General features: G+C 38.1%; 1 long non-coding RNA gene across 2 annotated transcripts in view; it reads left to right on the top strand.

Moving 5' to 3' along the window:
• Nucleotides 1–9,354, top strand: part of LOC147632182 (uncharacterized) — a 244,820-nt gene extending 235,466 nt beyond the window's left edge. The window contains exons 1-2 of one of the 2 annotated variants that reach the window (XR_015267283.1): nt 8,567–8,957; nt 9,113–9,354. This is a non-coding gene — a long non-coding RNA (uncharacterized LOC147632182). Of the gene's footprint in view, nt 1–8,566; nt 8,958–9,112 lie in introns of those variants that run through there. The other variant, XR_015267280.1, reaches the window with a different exon arrangement.
• Nucleotides 9,355–12,147: the final 2,793 nt, after the last annotated feature.

Consider the following 12,147-nt stretch of genomic DNA (forward strand, 5'->3'; position numbering starts at 1 on the left):
TAGAATTTTTACTTAGCTAGGTTATAAGATCAATGTGGACCATGTTCTATATGATTGATGTTACATGGCCTACACCTCAAATAACTAGGCCCTAGGAGCCACACTAGTTGTTTTATAATAGAATAATATGGGCCAATCTATGGGTCACACATTTTTTACATTCCATATTTTGCTTTAATGAGGATGTATTTTTTAGAATTTTTACTTAGCCAACATACAAACTATTTTTCAAAGCAATGAAAGAAAGTTGAAAAAAATACATAATTCTTCTGCATGAGATTTATGTATTAAAACATTAGCTCCAATGTCACGTCTTCCTTTTTACTTATACCTAGGTTCATATGACATGTCTTCCTCATGACCTTGCAAATGTACTATGATTGATTTCCTAAGGCGGTCCACCTTTTTTACTATATTTTAATTTGTACATACATGCATTTTTAGGCCTTGAGGACCTAAATGTGAGACATTGATTAAAGTAAAATCCTGATTGAGAAAATAAATCATCCACAAATGTCTTGAATTTTAAGAGGGCCCTATGGTCTCAGTGGACCCTCAGATGTTGAAGGTTAGAAAAATATGAACTTGTAAGGGTAAGCTCCATCGAGAAACTAGATTAAACAATGAATTTTTAAAAAACTTTATGGTGTGTACACTACTGAAGCATTGCACTAAAAGTGAAAGCTGAATATGGAGATACATTGACTAAAAGGAATATTAAAAACATAAAACATTGGAAATATGTAAGAAACATATCTTCAATTGAGTATTTAAACTTTATAAGGAAAGAAACATAGGTTCAATTGAGTATATAAACTTTAGAAGAACTTTAGACTTGGAAAAGGCTTGTATACAAGGTTGATAATTAATGAAAGATAATCTTTTTAAACCTAAATGTATGTGTGTGTGAGAGAGAGAAGAGAGCGAGAGGTTAAGAACAAAGGAAACTTTTTTGGTATGAACTAATACAAATTAAGGCAATTGTGTGTGTGTGTGTGTGTGTGTGTGTGTGTGAGAGAGAGAGAGAGAGAGAGAGAGAGAGAGAGAGAGAGAGTGAAGAGAGTGAGCGAGAGAGAGAGAGAGAGAGAGTGAAGAGAGTGAGCGAGAGAGAGAGAGAGAGAGAGAGAGAGAGAGAGAGAGAGAGACTGAGTGACTGAGTGAGAAGGAGTGTGTATATGTGAGTGTAAATCTATTTTAAGAAGAAAACTAGTTAATTAAGAGAAAGCATATATAGAGAGTGAGTAAACTCCAAAAAAACTCAATTGAGTGAGCATCATCTCGTGAACCTTAGTGGTGTTCGTAAATACCATAACTTTCACCTTTTCCAAACTTGCTTTTTTGTGAAAGTTTGCACGTGGAAGGTTATGGTGAGTATAAATTGGAATGGCACCTTGCTGGAGGTCTCAAAACTTTGAAGTGCATGTTTTGTGTGTCAAATGCAGCAAATGCAGAGTTTCCTTGCATATATTGTATGCGGTCTAGAAAGAAAGGTAAGAATGGGAAGAAACAGGCAGAGAAAGTTGTCCTACACGTGATTAATTGTTTGCCCTGGGGACCAAATGGTACGAGTAGATCCTAAGTGGGATCCTATTCTTGACATCCCCTTGACAAGTGTACACTTTTGCACTTTGCATGCACTAGTGAGGATCATAGACAAATTGGTTTATGAATATGTGTGTTCTGTATAAAATGTAGCCAGCTTTTGATGCCCAAGAAACATGTAAAAGGGTGGATGAAGTATTAAGGCTAGGATGGGTTTACATCATCGAGGCCAGGTAGAAAAAAATAAGGATGAAAAAAAGTCCAGAACAAGAGGCAATGTACCATGCAAGCCTTGCTTTGGCAGCTCAAAAGCAAGGAAATTCCTCTCTACACCATGAAATGAAAATGGAGAACTACTAGTACAATAACCAGAGAAATATGAAGCATGGAAAAAGTTACATATGGTCATTCCTGATCAAAGCAATGGAGGAAAGAGTAGAGTAGCAAAAGAAAATGTGTGGATTTCTTTTGATAAATTGGCAGTGCTTTTGCGGAAGATGACATTTGGACCAGATATTTCTAAGGAGTTTAAGGAGGCGATTGGTATATTCTATACATCAGTTGTTGAAGCGCTTAGACTTCAAGTGGTATAACACAATACATGGTTTAAAGTGTGACATTACAATTAATTTATATGGTTTTAGAGACTAACTATGATTACGCTGTTTATTGATGTAGCATATATTGCATGCTCATGGTCCTTACTTTGCAAATGAAGGAAGTTTAGCGATGGTCTACACAGGGCATGGAGCGATCTCATTAGCAAGCACCATGTGCTTTCCAAAAGACAACTGCTCATGGACGTGGAATCTATGATGTCAATCCAATGAAACAATTACTTCTATGGTGGTATAGAAAGATAGTAATAAGGTTACAGGAGAAGAAACCTATGTCTAATGGATCATAGGCAATACAGAGAGTCATATGTGAGGCCAGAAAGGCACGATTAGAGAATTCATCAGGTAGAGAAAAACATGCTGAATGGTTGAGAACTCAAGAAAGAGAGGGAAGCAAGTGGAAAACCTGAGAGTCAAGTGTTTCAAATAAGCAAATGCAAGTTGAAACTCTATAATTTTTTGTTGATGCAAGTATTACTCTACTAAACCAAAATGGCTTTCACATAGAGCTTGTAAACCAATGTGATATATCACCCATGGGCCATAATCTCACTAACTAAAACCATAATATTAAATGATTTTATGTGTGAGAGTATATGCATACTTGTGTGTGAACAGTTGTGTTATTTTTAAAGTTGACTAAACTATTACTTATAAGTGCCTATAAGTGGTGAAACATTTACATTTTAAAGTCTTCTAGCTTTCAAGGCATGGCACGCAGCAAGCAAAGTGCTAAGAGGAACCCTATTAAGACTCTCCCAACATAGCCCCAGGTCAATATACCAATGAAGACTGATAGTGAGCGCACTCAGTCTGATAATCTAGGAGGCACTACTACAGATACAACGCATCCACATCCGTCACATCACAAGAAGCGTAGATGGAGACCAGACACTGCTACTCTTCAAGAAATAAGGAAGTATCAAAAAAGTACAAACTTAATGATACCGAGGGCACCATTTGCAAGAATGGTGAGAGAGATATTGCAAGATCTCCAAAACGAATGTCTTGTAATAGGTTCTATGCAAGACTTAGCTCTATAACAGCCAACAATGTGCAGCGATGGTCAGCCCAAGCATTGCTAGCTCTTCAAGAAGCAGCTGCGGCATATTTGGTGGACCTCATTAATCATGGTCAGTTGGCAGCTATTCATGCGAAGTGCATCACTCTTATGGACAAGGATTTGAGACTTGTACGAAGGATTCGTAATAATGGCGATGCCTTTAGTTTGAACATGGATAATATGATTTGAGTAAATCATATGATGCGTTGTAAACCTGTGTTTCAATGTACTTGTAATCTATGAGAAGTGTTTTTAATACAAGTACAATTTGATGTTTCTTTCTCAATATCTTGGGTGTTATTATCTTTTTCTCTCGTATAGTTTTTCAATTTTATCGAAAGTATTATTTTTTTGTTCACAGACCTCATATGGATTTAGGATTTTTTAAATTTTGTCTTATAATACATTCTACGCAAGACTTAGCTCTACAGTCAACAATGTGCAGCGATGGTGGTCAGCCCAAGCGTTGCTAGCTCTTCAAGAAGCAGCTGAGGTATATTTGGTGGACCTCATCATCATGGTCAATTGGCAGCTATTCATGGGAAGTGCATCTCTCTTATGGACAAGGATTTGAGACTTGTACGAAGGATTCGTAATAATGGCGATGCCTTCACTTTGAACATGGATAATATGATTTGAGTAAATCATATGATGCATTGTAACCCTGTGTTTCAATGTACTTGTAATCTATGAGAAGTGTTTTGAATACAAGTACAATTTGATGTTTCTTTCTCAATATCTTGGGTGTTATTATCTTTTTCTCTCGTATAGTTTTTCAAGTTTATCGAAAGCATTATTTGTTTGTTCACAGGCCTCATATGGATTTAGGATTTTTTAAATTTTGTCTTGTAATAGGTTCTATGCAGCAAGACTTAGCTCTACAATCAAAAAAATGTGCAGCGGTGGTCAGCCCACGCATTGCCAGCTCTTCAAGAAGCAGCTGAGGCATATTCAGTGGACCTCATTCATCATGGTCAGTTTGCAGCTATTCATGCGAAGTGCATCACTCTTCTGGACAAGGATTTGGGACTTGTACGAAGGATTCATAATAATGGCGATGCCTTCACTTTGAACATGGATAATATGATTTGAGTAAATCATATGATACGTTGTAAACCTATGTTTCAATGTACTTATAATCTATGAGAAGTGTTTTTAATACAAGTACAATTTGATGTTTCTTTCTCAATATCTTGGGTGTTATTATCTTTTTCTCTCGTATAGTTTTTCAAGTTTATCGAAAGCATTATTTTTTTGTTCATAGGCCTCATATGGATTTAGGATTTTTCACACATGTATACATGAAAGACAAATAAGTGTATAAAATTTCAATGAATTTAGAAAATTTAAAAATTTTATCTTTACTAAAAAAATATAATAAAAATAACTCTAAAAATTAGATTACTTTAAACATGGAACGAAGTTCTAGAAACCCTAGGGAATTAGTGAGATGTTGCATCAGAGGGTCTCTTATAAATAAGGAAATTATTAAATATAATAAAAATTACTAAAAAATTTAAGAGATTTATTTTCATTCTATAAAAATATAAATATAAGTTATATTTTCAGTTTTTGAAGTTATAAATATAAGTTTAGAGTCTTTCATTTTCATTCTATTCTTGTTTTATCTTCTTCAAGAACATGGCTCGCACTAAGAAGACTGCCAAGAGGGTTGATCCCGTGAAGGTCAGGCCCCCACCACCGCCCACATATCGCAAACATCGGTGTAGACTTGGCACTATCGCTCTTTGAGAAATAAGAAAGTATCAGAAGACGACAAACCTTCTGAGGAGACCTTTTCATTGCCTCGTTAGGGAGATCATGGATGATTTGAACGAGAGCCGCTCGATGGCATTGTCAGGTCGGCAATAGTGAGGCTCCCACACACGATGGACAGCAGTAGCTTTGGAAGCTCTTCAAGAGGCTACTGAAGCTTTTTTGGTGTACATGTATGGTGACACAGTGTACACCAGCAATCCATGCCAAGAAAGTCACCATCACTAACAAAGATAGGTTCTACGCATGCGAAAGTGGAGGGAAGATTATGGTGATGAGCCGCAGTTAGGGAGATCTTGTAATCTCATGTATACGCCACAATGTAATCTCATGTGATCATGATGTAAGTGCTTTACTTAATGAAAATTTTTTTTTGATCCTTGCCAAGTGTCTACTTGATCATATCTGGCAATTATAATTGTATTGTGATTTCAATTTCAAATTAACGATTAAATATTATATTAAATATTATTTGTTGATCGCACAAATACAACAAAACTTTAAAAATATATTTTTATTAATATAGAAACTGTTACATCATGACATAAAAGCAAGTACAAAAATCCTAAACTCTGCGCCTCTTAGGACTAGGCTCAACAGAGTCAGTAGGAGCTTTAAGCGAAGGAATTGTGACAAAATTTCCATCGAGCTCGAGTTGGATAGCATGAAGATCAATCTTCCCAGTAGTAGCAAGGCCTAGGCCAACAAGTGGAATGAATCTTCCCTCCACGTTGAGCTTTGAACAAATATAAGAGCTTGGAGCATTTCACAAACACCACCTTCTCTCAGTAGGAGCTTTAAGCGAAGGAATTACGATAAAATTTCCATCGAGCTCGAGTTGGATAGCATGAAGATCAATCTTCCCAGTAGTAGCAAGGCCTAGGCCAACAAGTGGAATGAATCTTTCCTCCACGTTGAGCTTCATACAAATATAAGAGCTTGGAGCATTTCACAAACACCACCTTCTCTAAGCTTGATTTCACAGGCATGGACTTGAATGTAGCACCCTTTGTTAAAGCCTTGATATTCTTGAGAGAGACTTGTCCATCAGGGGAGCATACTTTGTGAAAGACAATGATGTCTTGGAAGATCTTGCCAATATACTCCTTTAAAGCTACATCCTGGACTCTTCCTCTACCACCCCTTGTTCCACCAGCTCTTGATACAAACTCATCGACATAGACAATTTCCTAAAGAAAATATTTGCATGCAAAAATAAAATATTAAAAACTATTCCAAAATACAATTGCATGAAAAAAATATTTTCAAATGAGTTGAAATTGTTTGTGCGGGGCCTCAGGGGCCTAGGGACCCCACACATGTAATATGGCGCATGCATCGGGGTCTCAGGGGCCTAGGGACCCCACACATGTAATATGGCGCATGCATCGGGGCCCTCCAGGCATGCCAGCCGAATCCTCACCTGGAGGGCCCCGATGCATGCTAGATTACATGTGTGGGGTCCCCAGGCCCCTGAGGCCCCACATCAAAATTTTCAGGAAGATTAAATTGTACCTTCTCAGCCTCATCATTATGTTTCCCTGACTAGTGCATCTAGGTCTAACCCGAGTGATCGTTCTATAACCATGTAGAGGGTCCGAGAGGTCAATGCGTGGTCGAGGTCCAAAGAGCTCCTCCTGCAACCTCTCAAATTCTGCATTTGAGATATCATAGTCAGGAGCAGCTTCTGCAGCACTTCTTTGGATGTGGATGATTGCAGAGACATCATCTATGTAGCACTTCTTTGGATGTGGATGATTGTAGAGATATCATCTATGCTCGTGCCATCGTATAATCTCAGTTACTTGTGGAGGGACATCCACAGTGTCAAAGTCAATGAGGTCTTCATCAACATCCCGAACAAGGTGGTAGTACAGCTCTTCCTCCCTCAAATCCAAGACCTCAAGGACATCCTGCATGAGCAAGTACTCAACACCATCTATACTGCTGGCACTCAATAATGCAAGTTTTGCATTCTCAATAGGATGGGCTGCCTCTCCTGGTGGATATTCGACAAGTCCAAAGACAAGCTACGTGCCTTCTCCTCTTATTGTCCAGGATTGCCTCCTCTGGCTCCTTCTCTTCATAGGTGAGAAGAGGCACCACTGGCTCCTCATCATTCTCCTCTTCAAAATCAGAGCATAATATACAAATAGCAAAGGCAATATCCTGCTCAATGAGATCGATCAGGTCTGCTTCCTTAAAAGTGAGGGGCACAGAGGTAGATCGGAAGGGGGGGGGAACATGTGCAAGTGCTCTTTGCACAACCTTTCTATGGTTGTCACCACTCTTCATGGAGAAGAGGAACTCTAGGGGTATCCACCGAGTAGTGAAGTCATGGATAAAAAATGTGATATCATCACCCTATGCAAAAATATGCAAGCACTGGGCTATCGGGCTCTAGAGTCCTAAATATATTCTCTAGCTCAACACTACAATAAAAATGAGAAGTCATGGGTGAAGGCGTAAAGGGAGGAACAAGCAAGGTGGATAGAAAGTGAGAGATAGAGAATGCAATAGAAGTGAATGAAAATAACCCCTACTTATACTTATAAATATAAATTTATATATTATTTCATTAAAACTTTAATAAAGTAATATATATTTTATTAAAATTTTAATGGAGTAATATTTATTTCATTAAAACTCCAAGAGCTCCATCACATCCTGCATGAGGAGGTACTCCACCCCTTCAATGGTGATGGCACTCTAGTGGTGGGTCATGACTTTGGGTTTCGTGAGGTTGGATGGATGCAATTTATACTTATGTTTATTATTGTACTTAAAATATCTATAAACTTATATTTATTTTAATACCTTATGTTTATACTTTAGTAATAAATAAAGGACACTTCAATAAAATATAATAAATAATAAATCATACTTCTATTTCTTGTTACATATTATTATTATTATAATTATATTATATTATTTACAAAGTTACTTATATTATTATTTGCACTTAAATATATACTTAAAGTTATATTTATATTTATACTTATATCCATAGACTTAAAATTAATGACACTTCATTAAAATATAAGAAATCATAAATCATATTTATATTTATAGCATAATTAATTATATTATTATTTACACTTAAATATATATTTATACTTATATTTACAATTGTACTTACTTATACTTATCTTTATTTTCTTACATATTAATGGGTTCGAAACATAGTAGACTTAAAAAAACCACTACAATTTATGAAAATGAAATAAAATTCAATTTACAACACTTTTAGAGAAACAGTTTTTAATATTCACTTGGAAGAATAAGAATTACATGGACTCTACAATTTCAAGGATGTGTGGAGCAACACACTGCTTGCATGTTTTGAAATGTTCACTTCGACTCCCAACCTTCCTACCATCCAACTTGAAATAAAAATTACAAGAGGGATTGCTGGACATGAGTTGGATTTCCTGCCTCATAAAACTAAGGGGCCAATGACTTTCTACATCAACGCTATAAGGGTCATGACCCTCCCAAAGAATATTCACATCAATGAGTGTTGAATGCATGCCATGTCACATGTCTTGGTCCAAAGCTGAGCCATGGCTTCGTATTCACGTCAGGCATTCAGAAATCCTGCAAGCTCATATTAGTATTAATTCTAATACACTGCGCCCGACCAAATCCGATTTTAAAGGACGCTTTTGTTCACCTTCCACCGTAGCTGAACTAGGTTTATTTCTTTAGATCCACGATTAGTCCTTGATTATGATATTCCCCGTGTGTGTGTGTGTGCGCGTGTGTGTTTTTTTGCACGCACAGGTGATGCTGCTTGCTCTCACGGTGATGATCACGCTCGCCTCCATCATCCCTGCTCCCGCCATGGGGAGTAATACTTGTACATGCACGGCGGTTTGTTTCCTGCGAGGTATCCAATGAATGCGACGAAGGCTACGCTCCACAATGCGTGACGGTCGGGAGTGCTGTATTCTGTGCTGGTTTGTGCCCTAATTAGCTGCTCATCCATTAATATAATTCATGGTTTTTGTGACCTAACCTAGTCATAACAAAACCCATTAATAATTGATGGTTTGCTGCCCGCGAGCAAGTTGCTAGTGTGCTGATCAAAAACTACCTTTGTCTCCTCCTGCAGCTTGCTTCTGCGGTGCACAAGCCACAGTCGGAAAAGTACATAATCAACCCCGTAAATACATTCGCCAGCTTGGGATGTAATCAACGCATTTGCATTGAAGAATTTGCAGTGCGCGCCTATCTCTGCGCATGGCCTCCTGAGTCCTTCGAGCGAGGGGCATGTTGATGTCCTCGGCTTTGCGGTTTTCAATAATAAAGGACTTGTGAGCAATAATTTGAAGTCTTTGATATCTCATTTGAATATTCGATTTGTGCCTTGTTTAACTGTGTTTCCTTAAATTTTCTTTAAAAAAAAGATTACGATCTTGAAAAGGCTGCAATTTCAAGCCACACTGGCTATCTTATTTGCTTTCACAAAATCTGATCGGAATATAAATCTCTCATGTAGCATGCATCGCATGCAATGAAAACGGGTTGAGATAACGGCCAACACCACATGATGTGGTGTGTGGTCCTTGGTTTGATAGAGATACACATAGATAGCTCAGCATGTTCACTTGCAAGGAGCAATTTTCATGTTTCGTCTTATAAGTCATTTGAAAACATCGTCATATTTTAGTGCTTTTATTATGTTTCCAATTGGGCCAAATGTGAGCCCATGATACAGTATATGGTGTTGCAAAAGTCTTCACAAGCTAAATGACACAATATCTCGAAAGCATGTTTTAAGAAACAAACTTAAAAACATACTCCCATCTTAAAAACTAGGAGATTCACTTTTGTCATTTCAAAACTTAGGATATATGGATGAATACTATCGAGCCATCATCAAAACCCTTCAATAAGGGCATCCCGATATCTATAGCAAGGCTATCTCAAGATTATTTGCGAATAACACCAAACATGGACATCATTAGTTTGCAACTAGTTGTCTTTTTTTTTTTTTTGGAATCTCCCATTTGGGAGGATGTAGCTTCAATAACTACATCACACACACACACACCACTTGACTACCACAAGGGGTACCGCCCTTCCAAATATTGGCCATTTTTTAAGGTATTAAGAGTATCCACCTATGTAAAGAGAGGAGTATATAGATGTATTTGTAGATGATGTATTAGGGATATCTAGTGTTTTTTTTAGGTGGACCCCCTCCCAAATCTGTAGCCAAAGGTTGCTACCAATGTCCTAATGTAAGATAATTGGCCTACACCTACTATGACTTATGTATGGCGCATGACCCAATGCATATTTTTAACTGAATGTGCATATTTAAGAGTATTTACACAACATCTGCAAGGATGCTACTAAGTTGCCTCAATGTATCTGTGGTCACGCCATGTAATTAAATTTCTAGGACTTTGACATAGGGCAACACATTTAAATTCTCCCTCTCTCTCTACAATCTTTATTTAATATGCATAAAAAATCAACATACTTGATAAGAGGGATATTACATCCCAACTTCAAGAATTGAGATGTCCTCATCTCACAATCTGGTGGTAGTCCCTTAGCAAATCTTGTTCTTGATCCCATGATGCATCCTCTAGATAATAAAACTTCCATTTATCCAGACACTCCCTTAGGGTCGGGTTTCTAAGAGGCTTTTCTTGGGTGTTAAGCACTACTTCAGGCTCCAATTCTAGCTAGCCTTAAGCTAATGGAGTTTTCATCATCTTCTAGGATATGACTAGGGTCAGGGACATACTTTTTGAGCAAGGAGTCTCGGTGGCGTAGCGAGCTGCTATACCAAAGGGGCCGGAGGGATCGTCGAGTGACTCAATTGCATGGGTGGCGGTTCAAGCAACACAATGTTTTCAGCTCAAAAAAACGTTGTTTATATGACATTAATGATCATGTAAACGATGCTTTTGTAAAAATTTATCATTTCAGGCCCATCAATAGGGGGGGTTGTGTTGTGGTAGTGAATGATTAGAGTAGCAAGTTGGCTTTCATTGACACCTTTGGTAGGTGTCACAAGCCTTGGCAAAATCCTTGCATCCTTAAACATGGACGACCACTAGAGGCCACTCTGAAAAATTCTCTATGTAGTGAAAGTTGGCCCTAGCTATTCGTGTGTGAATGTTCTCAATGATGTAATTTGCTTCATGGGGGCTCACACACTAAGGCAGAGGAGCTAGCCATCATGTCCACCTCTGTATAACTAACCAACCACCAATTGTACTATTGACCCTTTATGAGGTCTAGATGGCACATGTACTTCGAGGAGGGAAGGTACTTTTAGATAGTAAAAGAAGAACATCCCCAAAAAATCTAAGGTAGAATCCACTTTCAACAACATACTCTCAGGAAGATAATCATTGATACCTATGAAGGGATCCCCTATGTCAATCCGTCCTCCATGACATGCTGCTTCCCTAGTTAGAGCAAGATTTCAAAGTCGAATTCTTGAAGAGGAGAAACCAATGCCACACTCTTCCCAACACCAAGGGTTTGTTTAGGAGGTATTTCCAAGCATGGTGGTGAGATATGACAAAAAAAATGTGTGCCGAGAAGGTAGTGCTAGAACTTTAGGGAAGCATAGATAATGACAAAGCCTTCATGCTCTCTTTGGGGTTGTAGTTTCTCTCACTCTATGTGAGAAGGCGTCTTGCATAGTAGATAGGGAAGTCCATCTAGTATTCCTGATCTAGGTTGGGTGAGGATGGCACCCACATCTAATAAGCTAGCATTTATGTGCACATAGAATGGTATGGACTAGTCCACGGGTGATCAAAATGGCGGATTCTGTCAAGCATTTCTTAAGATAGGAAAAGGCCTTAGACTCACTAGTGGACCACTAGAAGGGGGTGGAGGGGTTGACGAGGTGAGTCATGGGAAGAGCTATGTTAGCATACATGTGGATAAAATGACGATGGTAACTAGTGTGTCTGACAAAGACTGGGAAACCTTTAGGGTTAAGTGGGGCAAGAAGATGAAGGATGGCCACAATTTTGTCTAGATCTAGGGCTAATCCTCCCTCTGTAGAGATTATATGGCCTAGGAGGGATCCTTGGGAAACTAGAGAGTAACACTTAAATGGATTAATATGCAGCTTAGAGTGGTGGCATTGGAGGAAAACTAGGACTAATTCAG

This window comes from Cibotium barometz, chromosome 14 (assembly GCF_041138505.1).
Source record: "Cibotium barometz isolate CiBa-2024 chromosome 14, ASM4113850v1, whole genome shotgun sequence".
NCBI lineage: Eukaryota > Viridiplantae > Streptophyta > Polypodiopsida > Cyatheales > Cibotiaceae > Cibotium > Cibotium barometz.